The 19,349-nt window shown below is 42.8% G+C and overlaps 1 long non-coding RNA gene across 1 annotated transcript in view; it reads left to right on the top strand.

The window, feature by feature from the left end:
- The first annotated feature begins 2,123 nt into the window (after positions 1–2,123).
- The window catches only part of LOC127489191 (uncharacterized), a 94,503-nt gene continuing 77,277 nt past the window's right edge, over positions 2,124–19,349 (top strand). The window contains exons 1-2 of the long non-coding RNA XR_011386957.1: positions 2,124–2,955; positions 5,258–5,403. This is a non-coding gene — a long non-coding RNA (uncharacterized lncRNA). The remainder of the gene's footprint in view (positions 2,956–5,257; positions 5,404–19,349) is intronic.

The following is a 19,349-nucleotide window of genomic DNA, read 5'->3' as shown; positions in this document are numbered from 1 at the left end:
TAGCAATTGTTATTCTATAAGTCTGTTGTATGGACTGCTTCCCATGTTGAAGCATTTACTCCTCTTTAATCCTTTTTATTATTGCCACTTTAACACTTAAGATGCTACTTTTACCATCTAGCTCAAGGGAATTTGGCAAATTTTTAAACTGTACCCTTAGAAGTTAAGTCCTTAGGGATATATGCAGAACTATACAGCCTTACAGTTTCTCTGTAGGGCCTGAGAAGATAAAAACAGACACAGCTCTTCATGAGCTTAATTATCATTAGGCATGTGACATGGATACACTCATTAGTTACAATTCTTGACATCTTACTCTCTAGTTTTATACCAAATGGGATCCATTATTTTACCAAGGCTGATGAGGGGGTTTTAAGAGTTTTTTTCTTTTTATTTTTAAATGCTGCTTAGTCTGAGAAGTGCCAGTTCAGACTGTCACGCCACTCCTGGGGTATCATATCTCAGGAGGCCAAGAGAGTCAACCTAAGGCCAAAACAATAAATTAAAATAAAAACTTAAAATAAAAACCCAGTGTGAGAGCTGTCAGCATGGGCCAAAACAAGAAATTAAAATAATTAAAATCCTCCTGGAAAGAACAAAATAACAAAACACAATTTTAAAAAGTCACCCTGTTAATTTAAGCATGCTGTGTGTGGCAGGCCATGGGGCTGCCATCTCGGGGTGGAGTTTGTTGACTATATTCCAGTGAGGGTAGAAGTTCCCATGGGGGCCACATCTTGGTGACCTCATGTCCTTTGTGGGGCCACCATCTTGGAAACCACATGTTTCTGATGGAGGCCACCATCTTGGAATGTAAGTCCCACCCTCTGCAGCAGGAAGTGGAACATCAGCCATGTTTAGTGCTCCACCTCCCTGTTGCAACCAGGTTACTAGGCAACCAAACCAGTTCCCCAGTTCGAAATTAACAATTGAAAGCATGTTTGATTTGAAAATCAAAGACCCTGAGGCAAAGCAAAATTTTTCAATACAATTTAAAAGTCTGTAAAATAAAGCCTTTTAAATTTTAACCTTAGAAAAAACTTAAGTTGTCTTTTTTTCCTGTAGTTATCAAAGTGAGAAATAGTGAACAGAAACCAATCCATGCATTTTCTGAAAACCACAAGCATTAAAACTCAAAGAAACCCACCTAAGCTCTGTCATTTGCTCATGTTTGAATGAAAAGGCTGGGCAGAGTGGCTGTGGTTCCTCAGGCTGCTGGGGCAGGGTGGTGCTTGCTAGAGCCACTAGTTACAGCACCGCACAGGGCTGGAGCAGGCAGCACCAGCATGTTTGCTCTGTTTGTGCAGCTGTGACTTGGTTGTGGCTGTTCTAGGAGTGGCCCAACACCCCCTTGGACCTGAGTGGGCCAGTGGTGGTGGCAGGAGGGAGCAAATGTGAATAATGTGAATCCCATCTCCTCTGCCTTGGCTCCTGCCTCTCCCCCAGGAGTGTACTCTCCTTGGCACCTGGGCTGTGGGGCTGGAACCAGAGGAGCAGTGAGAGTGCCATCAGCACAGCCAGAGCCTGCACTCTCCTCAGGGTTGGCAGTGGTAAGGAGCACAACCCAGGCCCCCTGCCCAGGACCAGAGTGGAAAACCTTCTCTTCCCCCAGCCCTGGCAGAGGCAGGGTATGGCAGGGTGAATGCTTGCTCCTTGATCTAAGGGGAAGCCCTGAGTGCAGATAAGGGATGGGGTTGAATGCAGAAAGGTAAGCAAAGTTACAAGCCAGGGGAAGCAGTCTCTTACCATGTTGCTGGTTTTTCCTTTTTAATTAATATCGGGGGAATCCCTCCATTATTTTTTTTTTTTTTTTTTTTTTTTTTTTTTGACAGGCAGAGTGGACAGTGAGAGAGAGAGACAGAGAGAAAGGTCTTCCTTTTGCCGTTGGTTCACCCTCCAATGGCCGCCGCGGCTGGCGCGCTGCGGCCAGCGCACCGCGCTGATCCGATGGCAGGAGCCAGGAGCCAGGTGCTTTTCCTGGTCTCCCATGGGGTGCAGGGCCCAAGCACCTGGGCCATCCTCCACTGCACTCCCTGGCCACAGCAGAGGGCTGGCCTGGAAGAGGGGCAACCGGGACAGAATCCGGTGCCCCGACCGGGACTAGAACCCGGTGTGCCGGCGCCGCTAGGCGGAGGATTAGCCTAGTGAGCCGCGGCGCCGGCCGAATCCCTCCATTATTAAAGTCCCTTCATAGTCACTGATATCAGGAATGACCCCCTAAAATCTACACAAAAATGTGGTCCTTTACCCCAGAAGCGCCATCTGGGGTTCAACATATGCTACCAGAATTTGGGGTGCCATGCGATATAACCATACACTTATTAATAAATCCCTAATATTAATAAGCCTGAGAAGGTTCTTGCCTAATATTTAGAGAAGAATTCTAAATACCGGCACAGATAAACAAGGCAGCATGGTACATTTTAAGCCTTGAGAAAGATGCATAGGAGAGTGAGAACTTTATTTAAGAGAGAGAGCTAAATCTGGGTTCATACCGAGCACCAGGAACCAGCCATGTGGAGGAGCATCTAGGCCAGGAAGCCTTCGGGCCACGTGCCCTGGAGGCGTAGGGTTACAGCAGGCCCCCTCCTGGCAAGAGGCCAGGGAAGAAGAGAAGGCTGGACACAATGTGTCCCAGGCTTTTAACCCACTTCCAAAGGGGAGTGGTTAATTAACCTGATTGGCTGGTGGGCACCCAGTTGTGGCCAGGTAGGGCATGAGGTCACACAGGGCTGTGGTGAAGATATCAGGGTGTTAGGTCACACAGGGGCGTGGCAAAGGCATGGTCTTCCAGCTCTCAAACCTGATCGATTTTAACCTATATGCCTGCCTACTTCAGTCACCATTATATCGTCCAGCTTATTAATAATTTTTAATAATAATAATCTTGGTGGGTTCTTGCCATCGATTCAGAGAAGAATTCTGAATACTGGCTCAAATAGACCAGACAACATGGTAAGTTTTTAAAGGTTTTATTCAGTGAGAGAAATGCACAGGAATGTGAGGGCTTTAATTAAAGTGAGAAAGAAGTCTAGAAGCTAAGTTGGGTCCATCCCAGGCAGAGAGCAGGCCGGGTGCCATGTGGAGTAAGCAAGGCCTCGTGCCTGGAGGCATGGTGCAACAAGGGCCATCTTAACATTTTTAAAATGTGTAGTTCAATGGCATGAAGTAATTCACACTGTTCAGCTGTCATCACAATTCATTTCAGAAACTCTAACTCCCCATTCTCCCCTTTTCTAACCCTTGGCATCAACCATTTTCATTTTCTCTAAGTTGACTGCTTTAGGTACCTCTTATAAGTGGAAGCATATAGTATTTGTGTCTTGCTAATTTCATTAAACAATGTCCTCAAGGATGTATCAAATATCATATTTTCCTTTATAAGGTCTAATGATATCCTACCACAAATATGAATATTTGCCATATTTTATTTGTCCATCAGTGGATGTGGGTATCACTTTCCCCTTTTGTCTATGGTGAATAGTGTTGCATCTCTTCAATGCCCTGTGCTATCATCTGGGTACCCTTTGTCCCTACCGAGTCCCATGTTGAAATCTGAGTCCCAGTATAACAGTGTTACAACAGTGTTCAAGAGGGATGCACACCTTTCTCCTGGGAATGGCTTCCTTTTTTCAAGGCAGAGCTCTCATAATGCCAAGCTGCCTCTGTGTTCTGTTTCATGCACTTCTGCGTACCCCTTCGTGTTCCACCATGAGTTGGAGCAGCATGAGGACTTACAGACACCAGGCTCTTAAATTTCCCAGCTTCAAGTACTTTCCATAAGAAAAGACATCTTTCCTTTATGCCAGGTATTTTGTCACAGCAATGGAAGATGGACTGACACCAACACTTCTCTCTGGAATTCATGCTTTTTAAAGCTTCCAGGTGGCTCTGGTGTAGATAGTCCTCAGCCCACTTTGAGGCTATGAGTGTGTAGGAAGCACCAGCTAAGTGTGCATTCAAATCATGGCCCTGTGACTCACCCCTCTGTGTCTACAGGCAGTGATCTAAGAGGACATTCCTGGAAAGGACCTGATGCATCCACAGCATTTAATGTTAACTTTTGAAAGTGAAAATATCATAACCTAAATTGTCACTGGAGGCTAAGCTTTTGAAAGTAATATTTGTCAGAGTTCTGAAAAGTGCATTGCTTATAGAATCAAGGCTGTCTCTCCTATCTGACAAGGAAAAGCTATCATACCAACCAAGGATTCTCTGAGGCTGTGCCAGACCCTCGCAGGCATTTTCACATGTGTTCTGTCACTGATCCTGATGACAGCCCTATAAATGTGACATACATTGCTACTCTCCCATTTTCCAATTTGTAAATTAACGTTTGGGGGGATACATAGGACTTGTACTGTGTCACACGATTGGCTTTGAGATTCCTGACTCAGTGCTCTAAGTCAAAACCTCTTCTTTAACATGTGTATTGAATGTGTAATGTGTAAGAAGAATATTAGGAATCTCAGGTTAGGATTTGTAGATTGCTAGAACTAAAAATAAAATAATAGCTATTTTCTGTAGCCTCTGGAAGTTCAGTAATACTGAAATACATTGCCTCTAGTCTATGTTCAAAGGGACAAAATTATCAATTCTTTAAGTTTCCTAGTTCTGCTTTAACTGCATTCAATTCTGTTAAATGCTTAGTGGAACATGAATCCCCAGTGAACTGAACTTATTGCAGTGATTGGTACATCCTCAAATGCACAGAAATTGGTAACTATTTCCTTCTATTAACATACCAGTTTGAATACCTTTACTTCTTGGATTATGACAGTTGTATTTTAAAATACAGGTATTGTGAAATAAAAAGGTGATGATTAGAATTGAATACAACGCACCTTTGAAAGATGACTGTTCAGGAATGTATAATTAGAGGAAGTTTGTGAACTTGATCTTGAGTGGAAGTTCCTGCTGATCAAAGCAGGGGACCAAATTGAGCAGAACTGACCCAGAGAAATAGAAGAGCTACTGTGTGGCCACACATGCAGGCAGGAAGTTAAGGGGTCACCCATGGCAGGACAAGGGTAGGGCAGGATAAGGAAGTAAAGAGGCAGAAGCAGGGTCTTATGTAAGGGAAAGAAAGTGAAGGCTTCCTGGACAGAGACCTCGCTGGTCTGGCCGTCAAGGCTTGGGCGGGTAGCTGGTAAGACAGGTTGGAACTTTTCCTAAGTCTTGTCTTTCCTTGACAGAGAAGGTAGAGGAACTTATTGTTCACCTGGCCTTGAGAGTAACACCTTGTTTTGGCTCCCAGTTTCAGATTGGGAGAAACCACAGAGCAGTAGCTGGCACCAACTGCTGAAATCCCTTTGCCTTATCTCATACTCCCTTTAAGACCTGGGATGATGGTGAAAAGAATTGGAGAGTAATCCAAGTGCAAGGGCTGAAGACCTCAAGAAGGTAGTGGACCTTCCGTGCACATGAGCTGTCCTGGTTATTTGATGTAGGAGGAAGAACAAGACTTCGCAAGAAACTTCACCCCTCTCTTCCCTGTAGATCTTGTGGCTAAGAAGCAGAGGGCAGCTTCTAAATAGACGGATCCTGTTTGAGGAAATTTTCTCTTCTGCCTTGATGTACCTTCCTTCAACATCAGGGCTGCCAGGGAGGCTGTCTCCTGTCATCATTCACCTTGGGACAATAAGAAAATGTCTGGGCTATATATTTTTTTTTTATCTTTTATTTAATGAATATAAATTTCCAAAGTACGACTCATGTGTTACAATGGCTTCCCCCCCCCATACCGTCCCTCCCACCCACAACCCTCCCCTTTCCCACTCCCTCTCCCCTTCCATTCACATCAAGATTCATTTTCGATTATCTTAATATACAGAAGATCAGCTTAGTATACCTTAAGTAAGGATTTCAACAGTTTGCTCCCACACAGAAACATAAAGTGAAAAATAATAGATGATTTTTTTTAAATGATGATGAAATCAGATCAGACCTATTGTCATGTTTAATCCCAGTGAGAGTCAAGTTGGGAATTGATAATTTCTTTTTTTTTTTTTTTTTTTTTTTTTTTTTTTTTTACAGAAGATCAGTTTAGTGTACATTAAGTAAAGATTTCAGTCGTTTGCACCCCCATAGAAACACAAAGTGAAATATACTGTTTGAGTACTCGTTATAGCATTAAGCCTCAGTGTACAGCACGTTAAGGACAGAGATCCTACATGAGGAGTAAGTGCACAGTGACTCCTGTTGTTGACTTTACCAATTGACACTCCTGTTTATTGGGCTATATTTTTAGAAGTTAGATTCATTCTAAAATCCCCTGTAGCATTGTAATTCTTACACTAAGAGATGTAGTTTTGGTAAGAAATTTGCCTCTCTAAATAAAATGTCATGGTGCCGAAGCTGATTCTTGGGGCCCCTCTAAGTGGTCTCTAGACTGAGAAGCTGAGGTAGACACAAAGTATTTCTGGCTCTCACTACCACATGGAGATAGCTAAAACTCTCAAAAGACCACACTGAACCAAAGCAAAAAAACTTCAGGGAGACAGACATAAATGACAAGGTGTGTAAAGCACAGCAGGTGACATACTGTGGAGCTCTGAGCCTGCCCATTCTGGCTGCAGAGGAGATCCCTGAACTCGTGCAGCTTCTACCCCACCATCAGTCTGGCATGATTTCTGGACTCCTCAGAACGCTGGCACCACTCCCAGATCCAGAAGGCCACCACTGAATGACACTGCCTCTCAGGTACCTTGTTGCGGTTATGGTCAAGGCTGAGAGAAGATTCCAGACTTTCTCGCCTATAGTCCACCTCTGTCCTTACAGGTGTTTGTCTAGCCTTGTTACCAGAGGTGTAACTTCTCAGTGAATAATTCCACCTTTCATTTGAACCGCCGACTCCTTATATCTAGTATGTTGCCTGGTCCTTAGTGGGCTATTAAAATATCTTAACCCTCTAAAACAGTCTCGACACTCTCACCACTGCACAGGCACTGTGGCCACAGGGCTAGCTGTGAATTTAGGGTGTCCCCAAAGGCTCATGTGTAGCTGGTGGTGCTGGTGAGGCCCAATGGAAGGGCAATAAGTCACTGAGGACATTGCCAATGGAAGGAATTAATGCAGTTCTTCTAGGGTTCTGGTTGGTTTTTGAGAGAGTGGGCTGTTGTAATAAACAGTGAGCTTGGTTCCTGGATGCCTCTGGTCTCCTGTCTCTCTCTCTCACATGTGTTACCACCATGTGATAGAGCCAGGAGCCCCTCACCAGAGCCAAGTAGAAGTAATTTTTTTTTTTTTTTTTGTGGTAAAGTACCCAACCTCAGGTATTCTATTCGAGCAACAGAGCAACACAAACTGGATCAATACAGGGTCTTTCTAATACTGGGACACTGACCAGGGCATGTTTTGTTTAGATTAACATGCCAGATTGCCTTTACCCAAAAATATTTTCCATCACCTTGAAAATCTGAGATGGTGAATACAATAAACACATAACAGTGAATGACCTATTTAGATGTGTTTAAATCAACTTTTACATGAGTTGTGGTTACAATAACTCTTGTATTTTTAGCAGAAATGGGAGGAGAATGCTACCTTGCAGATCAGGGTCATATTTTCATGCCTTCGTCAGCAAGTAGGGCAGAACGATTAAGTCCCCAGGCAGGAGACTTTAGATTCTCCGTATACAGATATGCTCAGTCCCTATGAGCAGCCAGAGCCTTGCAGGGCCCATGATAAGCTCTTAATTATTCTTTCCCCATCAGGGGGTTGGTCCTTAATGCTAAATAGGAGCTGGGGAAGGGGAGGGCAGGGGGCTGGAAAATGACCAAATGCAGAGTTAGTTGTCTGGATCCTATTCCTGTTTTTCTTTACTCCAGATAACCTTAAGGAAAATCCTCACCTTCTTGAGCCCCAATTCTGCCATCTGTTTTTTTAAAAATGAGGAAAATAACATGTACTATGTCACATGGCCTTGTAGGTGCAAATATTTCCTAGATGATATTTTGAACTAGTTTACAGTAAAGTGTTAGTGATCCATCAATTCACTGTTCCTCTTGTTTGTAAAAGGAATTGAGAATCCTTTTTGTCTCAGAGTGCCTGTATGTGGGTGCCAGGTCTAGTGTTCTACAGGCACAACTTCATCTACTGCTCCATCTAGCCCTACATTGCAGTAGTTTTCAACCTTTAGAATGCATCCGGATCACCTGCAGGGCTTGCAAATGCTGACTGAGGAACCTATCTCAGAGTTTCTGATTCAGTTGGTCTGGGGCATGGCCTGAGAATCTATCTGCATTTCTTTAAGTTTTTATTTAATAAATATAAATTTCATAGGTATAGCTTTTGGAATATAGCAGTTCTCCCCCCACCATACTTGCTCTCCCATCCCCACTCACATCCCATCTCCTACTCCCTCTTATCCCATTCTTCATTAAGATTCATTTTTAATTATCTTTCTATACAGAAGATCAACTCTATACTAAGTAAAGATTTCAACAGTTTGCACCCACACAGACACACAAAGTATAAAGTACTGTTTGAAGACAAGTTTTACTGTTAATACTCATAGTACAAATCATTAAGACCAGAGATCCTACATGGGGAGCAAGTACACAGTGACTCCTGTTGTTGATTTAACAATTGGTACTCTTATTTATGACTCCAGTGATCACCCGAGGCTCTTGTCATGAGCTACCAAGGCTATGGAAGCCTCTTGAGTCCACAAATTTCAACATTATTTAGACAGGGCCATATTTGAAGTAGAAGTTCTCTCCTCCCTTCAGAGAAAGGTAGCTCCTTTGATGACCCCTTCTTTCCATTGGGATCTCTCTCAGAGAACTTTCATGTAGGTCATTTTTTTTGCCACAGTGTCTTGGCTTTCCAGTTATGAAATTCTCTCATGGGCTTTTTAGCCAGATCCGCAGGTCTTAAGGCTGATTCTGAGGCCATACTGCTGTTTAGGGCATTTGTCATTCTATGAGTCTGCTGTGTGACCTGCTTCCCATGTTGGATCATTCTCTCCTTTTTAATTCTATTTGTTATTAGCAGACACTTGGTCTTATTTATGTGATCCCTTTGACACTTAATCCTATCTTTATGATCAGTTATGCACTTAAAACTATCACTTTAACTAGTAAGATGGCATTGGTACCTGCCAACTTAATGGGATTTGGAGTCCCATGACAAGTTTTCAACCTCACCTTCAGGGGTAAGTCCAATGGAATGTGTGTTGAAATGTACATCTCCTCCCTCTCTTATTCCCACTCTTATTTTTAACAGGGATAAATTTTCAATTGGATTTAAATACCTAAGAAAAGGGTTAAACCAATGGAATTACAGAATGTGGTTAACTTCACAGACCAAAACTGATTAATTAGTCCTTATTATCTGGAGTGAAGGGTTCTAGGTGGCACAGTATTAAGAGAAACAAGGGTGGATTGGCCCTGTCTCCCATGGGCTGGCAACAGGGCCACAGTTGGTCCTGCAGGATGTAATTGTCATGTTTGCCTCGGGCGAATACTGTCCCAGTTTTTTGGGGAGGCAGAGTAACCCTTCAAAGATATCCTGCCCAAATTTCTGAAATCTCTAAATATGTTCTGGTAAGTAGCAAAAAAAAGATTTTTGCAGATACAAGAACAATTATAAAAATTGATAAGGTTATTGTGGGTTATCCCTGTGGACCAAATCTTATCACACAAACTTCCAAGTTTTCTCAGGCTAGAGTGAGAGACATATGGCAGAAGAAATCAAATTGGAAGTACATCCTGTATGGCTTTGAAGGTGAAAGAAATTAGCATAATTTTCTATAAATTTGTATTTGAGGGACTGATGCTGTGGTACAGTGGGTTAAGCTGCAGCCCACGATGCCAGCATCCCAACAGAGTGCTGGTTTGAGTCCCAGCTGCTCCACTTCCAATCCAGCCCCCTGCTAATGTGCCTGGGAGGGCAATGGAGGATGGCCCAAGTATTTGGGCCTCTGTACCCACATGAGAGACTGCATGAGCTCCTGGCTTCAGCCTGGCCCAGCCCTGGCCATTGCAGCCATTTGGGGAATGAACCAGTGATGGAAGATCAATCTCTCTCCTCTCTGTAATTCTGCCTTTCAAACAAGTACAATCTAAATAAAATAAAAATTTATATTTGAGAGAGTTTGTGAGAAAATGTTCTTTCACTGCCAAGCTGAAGCTGGCAGCCAGGAACTTGATCTGGGCCTCCCACATGAGTGGCTGGAACCCAACCACTTGAAGTATTACCTACGGCCTCCCAGGGTGCTCATTAGCAGGAATCTGGAATTAGGAGTGGTGCAAGGACTTAAACCCAGGCACACCAATGTGGATTTCTTAACTGTTGTTCCAAACACCTACCTTCAGATCATCAAAATTCTTCAGTGAAGAACCACAGTAAATACCTTTTGGTTCTGCAAGACATATGATCTCTTCTATGACTAGTTTACTTTTGTACAGCAAAGCAGTCATAGACAGTGTGCACATGAATGAGTATGCCTGTTCTCCCACCAATCTATTTACAAAAGCCGATGGCAGGCTGGATTTGGCCCATAGGTGCCTGGACCTTGACAGTTTTCAGAAAAGCTGGTCAGGTAATTTATTGGATACCCTTCCATGGGAATTTGTTTGATGTTTTTCTCATGATTAAACTGGGGTAATAGATTTTTGGAAAGAAGATTATAGAGACAAAGTGCCATTTTATCATATCAGGAATATGTATTATAGTATGACTTATGACTATTGATTCGAATTTGATCTCCTTGTGAAGTACTGTTTCTCAGGTTCGCTGCTGTAGAGTTCCTCCTTTTCTATACAGTGCACTTTGCAAGAAGGTTGTTGCTCTCTGTAGCCCACACCTACAGAGTGGGGAGTTATATTCCCTCTTCTTTAGGGTAGAGTAGCTACATCATTTATTTGGAATTTTTATGTATGGAAGATGTATCTTTGATTTTCATTTTTTTTTTTTTTTTGACAGGCAGAGTGGACAGTGAGAGACAGAAAGTTCTTCTTTGCTATTGGTTCACCCTCCAATGGCTGCCACGGTGCGCTGTGGCCGGCGCACTGCGCTGATCCGAAGCCAGGAGCCAGGTGCTTCTCCTGGTCTCCCATGTGGGTGCAGGGCCCAAGAACTTGGGCCATCCTCCACTGCACTCCTGGGCCACAGTAGAGAGCTGGCCTGGAAGAGGGGCAACCGGGACTAGAACCCGGTGTGCTGGCGCCGCAAGGTGGAGGATTAGCCTAGTGAGCCGCGGCGCCGGCCACCAATACTATTTCATTACTCAGATTGTTTCAGCTTTTTTCACCAACTCTTTTTTATAAAGATTATTTGTTTGAAAGTCACAGTTACTGAATTACTGAGAGGCAGAGGCAGAGGCAGAGGGAGGAAATGGAGAGCTTCCTTCTGATGGTTCACTTCCCAAATGGCCACAATGGCCAGGGCTGGGCTGGGCTGAATCCAAGAGCCAGGAACTTCATTCACTTCTCCCATGTGGGTGCAGGGGCCCAACGACTTGGCTCATCTTTCACTGATTTCCCAGACAAATTAACAGGCAACTGGATCAGAAGTGGAGCAGCTGGAACTTGAACCAGTGCCCATATGGGATGCCAGTGCTGCAGGTGGCAGCTTTACCTGCTATGCAGTGCTGGCCTCTTGTCAACTGCAGAGTTTTGTAGTCTAATACATTTGAATCAACTTCAATTGACTATGGTCTCATGAAAAAATAGTTGAGGGGCCGGCGCTGTGGCACACTGGGTTAAAGCCCCAGCCTGCAGTGCCAGCATCCCAACAGAGTGCCAATCCAGCCCCGGCTGCTCCACTTCCAATACAGCTCTCTGCTGTGGCCTGGGAAAGCAGTAGAAGATGGACCAAGTAGGAGACCTTAAAGAAGCTCCTGGCTCCTGGCTGTTGGGGTCATCTGGGGAGTATACCAGGGGAGTGGAAGACCTCTCTCTGGCTCTACTTCTCTCTGTAACTCTCTTTAAAATAAATAAAATAATTCTTAAATAGTTGAGGATCTCTGTGCATTTTTCTAGGCTGTATTTCCTCCGCTGTGAAATGCCTGTCTGTGTCTTTTGTCATTGTTTTTGTCCTTATTTTTTTTTTTTGTTAATTTGTGGAAATTATTTATATAACCTGGCTTGTTTTATCATTCACTTTATTGTCTTTTGCTGAGTAGAAGTTTATATTTTTAATCTTAGATGAGTTTACTCAATCTTTTCTTGAGAGGTAGACATTGTGGCACTATGGGTTAAGCCAGCACTTGGGACATCAGCATCCTATAGGAGTCCTGACATTGAGTCCCACCTCTGCTTCTCATCCAGCTGCCTACAAATGCAACTGGGAAGCAACAGTTGATGGCCCACGTAGTTGGGTTCCTGCTACCCATGTGGGAGATCTGAATATAGTTCCTAGCTCTTGGCTTCAGCCTGGCTCAGCCCTGGTTATTGCAGGCATTTGGGGGGATCTCAATCTTTCTGTCTCCTCTATCACTCTTTCAAATAAACAAATAAAATTTTAAAAAATTCCTTTATTTTGTTGATTTCATTTAAATCCTTTCCTACCAAAGATCATGATTGAATTTTCTGATCTATCTTCTAAATCTTTTTTTTTTTTATTTTGACAGGCAGAGTTAGAGACAGACAGAAAGGTCTCCCTTCCGTTGGTTCACCCCCCAAATGGCTGCTAAGGCCGGTGTGCTGCGCTGATCCGAAGCCAGGAGCCAGGTGCTTCCTCCTGGTCTCCCATGCGGGTTAAGGGACCCAAGCACTTGGGCCATCCTCCACTGCCTTCCCGGGCCACAGCAGAGAGCTGGACTGGAAGAGGAGCAACCGGGACTAAAACCCAGAGCCCATATAGGATGCCGGCGCCACAGGCAAAGGATTAACCAAGTGAGCCACAGCACCGGCTCTTCTAAATCTTTTACAGTTAAAATTTAGTTAGCTTGTAACTGATCTGGGTGTGGTATGAGGTAGCAATTAAATTTCAGTTATTTTTCTCATTAGATAATGAAATTCCATAGCAGCTGTTGTTTGTTTATGCAATGATCTTCCAACTCTGTCATGAATCAAACTTAGGACCTTTTAACTATTCCTGAACTAGTACTATATTTTCTCAATTTCTATAGTTTGCTGCTGCTTTCTTAAGTCTTGCTACCTGGTTGGGCAAGTCCTTAACTTAGTTCTTCAGCAGAGTCTTGAATGTTGCCCTTTACTTTTCCATATTCATTTTAGAGTCAGTTTTTTAAGTTCTGCACAGAACCCTATATAGATTTTCATTGTGATTATGTTGGCTGTTTGCATTTATTTGTGAGAATTGGCAAGTTTATAATACTGTCTTTTCCTAGGAAATTGTGTATCTCTTTGAACTGTCTTTCTCTGTATTTCTCAGTCTTTCAATACAATTTTATAATCTCTATCAGAATCTTGCACTTCTTAGGCTTATTCCTAGATATTCTTTGTTATAATTATTAAGGCATGTTTCTAAAAATTGAAATTTCTGGATCTTTATTATTGGCATGTAGAAGTATAATTAATTTTTAAAATGATTTTTGTATCTGGCAAGTTTACTAAAATCAGAATAATTCTATAGTGAATCCATAGATCATCTCAATTTTAATCTGGAAACATCCTATTCCCTGTAAATAGTTTCTATTACCTCAAGTTTTAAAATTTTTTTCTTTTTATTAACTTCAGGCACAAACTAGTACCTCTGGTGCAATGTTGGCTAGAAGAGATATCAGAGTTTTCTCCTCAGCTGACTCCTTCTAATTCCCTCTGAGTTCCAGAGAGCTTTTTTGTTTTTTTGTTTTTTCTTTGAAATCCCTGCTAATGGAATCTCTTCCCTTTTATAATGTTAGGAAATGTGATACAGTGAATTTATAAAGTAACTGGCGAAACACTTCAGCTAATGCATGCATTTACTTTTCAAGTCTTGACATGGCAAGTCCATCTCATTGGAACTTAAATGTAGATTTAATTGGAATAATTGGGAAATGTCTTTAAAGACAATAATGAAAATAGTAATTCTACTGTATAGGTGGATAATACTTAAGTAATAAACCCCTTCTGTGAGACACTCAAGTTCCAAATTTAGAAATATTGCATCCTAGGGACCTTTAAAAAGTTCATGAAAAAATGGAATTAAAATATAAATTGCTTTTGGTACAAAAAAAAAAAAAAACCCTGAAATCATTGCATAATTCTTTCATCATATGCATTTTCTATGGGCCTTTTGAAGATTGTCCTTCCTCCTCCCCCATTATTCCTTCCTCTTAGGACTCCTTGCAATCAGGTGCAAATCAAATCTCAATGTGTCTGATTGGTTTCTTAAAACAAATTATCAGAAAAATAATAGACTGTTGGTGTTAAAGGTCTCACCTAATTCTTAGCTCCGTGGTAGCTCTACCTTCTTCTTAGAATTCACAGTCGCTGGAGGTAAAAAAACTAGAGGAGTTAAGTATTCAGTGCTGCCTGTTACAGGTCCACATCTTGAGGACCCAGTGCAGAGCCTGGCATGTCCTTAAGCTTGACTCTGCAATTAAACAAATGTTTACTTGTGTACAGGTTACACAGGAATGCTGCCCAACATTTTTTGGATGTCATCAACTTGTTCCCTGATCCGGCTTCTCAAAGTTGTTATTGATCCACAATGAGAAAATTGGAGAAAATGAGAGTGAAATTACCATTCTATAATAATTATATATATGTATATACATATATAATTAAGATTTATTTGAAGAACAATGAGAAAGGTGGAGGAGAGGGGAGGGATCTTCTATCTTCTGGCCTATTCCCCAAATGGTTGTGATGACCAGGGCTGGGCCAGGCCAAAGCCGGGGCTTCATAATGGTCTCCCATGTGGGTACAGGGGCTCTTGCACTTGGACCATCCTCTGCTGTTTTTCCAGGCGCATGAGCAGGGAGCTGGATCACAAGTGGAGCAGCTAGCTGGTGCCTATGTGGGATGCCAGCACTGCAGACGATGGCTTAAACCACTATGCATTGGTGCTGGCCCCTAGATATGTATTCTAAAAAATACCCCTGTATTATAGAGAGTTGTTAACATTCTGTCCATTGTTTTGGAGGAAGGTGCAAAAGAAGGATCCTTCTATTTTTTTTTTTCCAATTCCCTCTGCAGCAGTCGCTGAAGGACTTTTCCTTGTCCTTTAAGTCTCAGCTTGAACTGTGTGTTCAGACTCCTTGTCTACCCTCCCATGTCACAATGACATCTGCCCACATGACTCTAATTTTCTTATAACTTTATTTGCTATTCTTGTTTTGTTTTTGAATACTTATTTTAATTCATTTGAAAGGCATAGATAGGGAGAAAAGGATCTTCCACCCATTGGCTCACTTCCCACATGGCCACAATGGCTGGGGCAGTGCCAGGCTGAAGCCAGGAACTTCTTCAGAGTCTCTCACGTGGGTGCAGGGATCCCAAGAACGTCAGCCATATTCCTCTGCTTTCCAAGGTGTATTAGCAGAGAGCTAGTCTGGAAGTGGAGCAGCTGGAACTCAAACCATGTGGGATGTTGGCATCACAGGCAGTGGTTTAACTCACTACACCATAATGCTAGCCCCCCTTTTTGTTCTATATATAATTTTCTCCTGTCTGTTTTCATTCCACATGAAATTGAAAATCCAAAGGTAATTGAAAATCCATGTTTTGTTTCTATTCTCTAACTTGAAGGTAGCATTCTGTTTTGTTTTTAATGTGTGTTATGCATGACATGGTAGCAAATGAGCTAATATTTTTGGAATAAGTATATAGGATTTATATATATTTATCCAACTACTTTTGAGCATGTATTTTTAGAAAAAGATTTACCATATTTATTTGAAAGGCAGAGTAACAAAGGGAAAGAGATCTTCCATCCTCTGGTTAACTCCCCAGATTGTCACCAATTGCTGGGAACTCCATCTGGGTTTTCCATGGGGGTGCCAGGGATCCGGGCTCTTGGGCTATCTTCTGCTGCCTTCTCAGGAGCACTCATAGGGAGCTGGGTCAGAAGTGGAGTATCTGGGACTTGATCCTGTGCTCCTACATGGGATGCTTATGTTGCAGATTGCAGGTTAACCTTCTGCACAAGGACACTGGCCCCTGAGTACTCATTCTGTGCCAGACACCGTTATGAATCTTGTGAGTATGACCAAGACCCACTGAGTTTCTCTTTCCATGTGGCTTACCTTCTGGTAGGTAAAAATTAGGAAGTCAGTGCTCAAGGAATACTTGAATACATAAAACAAGGCAGTGCAAATAGCTAATGTATCGCTTCAGCTTTATCATCTCAAAACACCTTTCCTTTGGCCTTGGCAGGATGAAGCAACTGAGGACTGACAGTCTGGCTTCAGAGTAATTAGGCAGAGACACTGCATTGAGAAGTGCCGCATGATAAGGCACCATCCCAGGATCATTCATTTCAGGGCACTTATTCTGTGGGTCCAGTCATGATGCAAGGTAAAATACTGCTGTGTAATCTTGTCACATTGACAACACTGCATGGGAAGGCCCTTATCATTATGTGTCAGTTGCATTCTGGGAACTTGCAGATTGTGCTGTAGAAAAGGATCATTTAGAAGCCGAAATGGGAGAAGGGGGAGAAACAATTGGTTACTCCTGAAAATCAGGGCTTCTATTTGGGATTTAATTCCATCACTGCCAAGTTTAGAGCCCAGGAAACCTAAAATAGAACTATTATTTCTAAATGTTTCAAAATAATGGACTAAATTCATCCAAGCAACAGTTTCTGTAATCAAGGGCTTCAAAGAAGTATTTTAGACAAATGTGTACCCCGCACATTGCTGTGTGCATTGGTTTGCGTTTACCTCTCAGCTGGAATGTGCTTGTCTGTCCATTCTCGGCTGTTTCTGTATACTTAGTATGGCGAGGATCAAAGCTCTGCTGGTGTTGATGCACAGCTTTCAATAACAGCTCAGGCTCCTGGGGAAGGAGCAGAGACATCTTTCTGTCCTGAACCAGATGCTTTTCTATCTTTCAGAGCTTCTGTTGCCTTTATTACACATCTCTGGACTCCTGATGTTTAGACATGTTTATACTCCTCCTTGGACTACCTAGGCTCTATCTCTTGCTCCTTTTTCAACTCTGAATGCTCTCCTGTTTCTCTGACATTCAGTTTGAGATCATGTGTCAGAAATGAGTATGTTTCAGGATGAGGAAAGACACTGGACTCTGGTAAAATAACACCACAATTTGCCACGGGGCAGGGAGATCTTATAACTGTTGAAACCAGATGGAAATATTACAAGTATATGAGCTACAGGTGTTATGAGGCATCAGCCATGATTCTGTTTATTTTGTGACAATTTAAAATCCTGATATTCTTCATCAAGTTAACAATAACAAAAAAAAAACAAAACAAAACAAAACAAAACACGAGTTTAAGCTTGTAGGAGCTACTGCTACCCTGGCTGGATTATTTGCTTTTCCCTCCAGCTAATTTTACAAGTAGTATCTCTATCATAACCAGCAGGCCAGTTCTGCCTCATTTGCCCACCCACACCCAAAACTACACCAAGAGGGAGAAATTTGGAGACGGCACCCTCTTCCATTTTTCTTTCAAATTCCTCCTTCCAAGATTCTAATCAAAATCCAAGCCCTCCAGCAAGCTTTTCTGGATAGTCTTTTCCTTTGCTGAACACTCTGTTGCATGGTACCACTTAATTGCAGGTGTGTTCCGGTTTATGGTCTCCTGTCTCACTTATTTTTTTGTATTTCTGCCAATACAGTGCAAGCTCCTAGAGGGAAGATCTGTCATAGTCCATCATGCTTCCCTTGGCCCCTTGGAATTTGCCAGCAGAGATGAGTACCTAGAAAGTGCCCAGTGCACCACTGGTGCTTCATTTGTTGGAAATGTCTGTTTCTTTCACTGGGTGGCTGGTGCACACTCTTGCTTACAAAAGAGTTTGTCCTTTACTAAGGCCAGACAGCGGTGGAGACCCTGGCCTCTGGAGGACTGTCTGAGGTCAGCTCTTTGCTCCACTGCTTGCAGACAAAGCCTAATATTCTGGTCTTGTAATTTATGTCCCTTGGTAGTGCTCTGTCACCTGTAAAATGGGGGTGATAACAGAACTCGCCACCTAGGATAGCAGTGAGGAATAAATGAGAAAGAACATGGAACACTTGTAGACTATGTGCAATAAAGTAAAAACTCAATATATATCTGCTACTAGTATTCTATATTTCTGTGATCCATAATCAACTTCCCTCTGAAAATCAAGTGGCTTGAAAGGTTTCCCATTTGTGATAGTCCAGTTCTTTGTTGCTATTATACAATTTAAGCTGCCCAAGGCACATCCATGCTCCTAGCTAGTCTGGTGCTAGACAATCACTATTGGGATTTAGACATTCCTTTGTATATCCAGGCAACGGATTATAACACCCCTTCATGGTTTACAAAGCAGAGCCCAAGCCTTCATTTCCTTGATCCTGTCTCAGATCCAGGGCTACCACACATGGCTGTGCAGGCTGTGCACCGTTCTGCTCCAACAGGCACCGCTCATCCTGTGGTCTTTGTGATAGGCGCCCCCTAGAGTTCCGAGTGAACCGCTTTCCCTTGTCCTGTGGTGCTGAACCTGCCCACAGCTACCTTACGAGCTTAGAGATATTGTACTCATTTTAAACATAGGGAAATTGAGACTTAAGAGATTGTTTAAAATCTAAAAATACAGAGGAAAAAAAGGTTTTACGATAAGTTGATGCTGCTTCTCCTAGTCTGTGTATTTTGTCAGATATCAGGAAATTACCCTGGAGAGCAGCAAACAATCAATTTCAAACTGCTTGCCTTTATTGCATCTTCTCCACCCCCACAATGAGAAATGGAAAATCCAATAACTAATAAAGAGCACGGTAAAGTCTTTTCCCTTTGTTGAAAGGATTTAATCATTGTGGGTGAACTCCACAAATATTTGTGCAGTGGATGAGGGAGTGAGTCAGCGAACTTGATGCTTCCTTCAACCAAGGCTCCTTGGAGTTTCCTGCAGAGCCTGGGGATATCAGGAGAGCTCAGGGCTGGGTGGCTCAGTGTGTTGGGAGGAGTGCACCGGAATATCACTCTTTCAGCACAGGGCGTGGTGAACGGTACTGACCAGGCTCTGGGTTCTGAACCTAGCACCTGCTGATGCCAGACTGTTGAGCTTACGGTCTGTGCTTCTAGAGTAGATCTGCTTGCCAGGACTTGCTGGGATGTAGACTGAGGCCCCAACAACCTTCTAACAATCCATTTTCCATGGAAAACAATTTCAATGCACACAGGCTGTTTTTAAAACCCACCGTTTTCGATGTTTCTGCTCTCCTCTCACAATTTGCCTTTGAGTGCGGCCCACCTGGTATTGGCAGAAGGAGCTGTCTGTTGTTTTGCCCTGGCATCAGGTCTGCATC

Source organism: Oryctolagus cuniculus, chromosome 2 (genome assembly GCF_964237555.1).
Source record: "Oryctolagus cuniculus chromosome 2, mOryCun1.1, whole genome shotgun sequence".
Taxonomy (NCBI): Eukaryota; Metazoa; Chordata; class Mammalia; order Lagomorpha; family Leporidae; genus Oryctolagus; species Oryctolagus cuniculus.
This window is presented reverse-complemented; position numbering and strand designations above follow the sequence as displayed.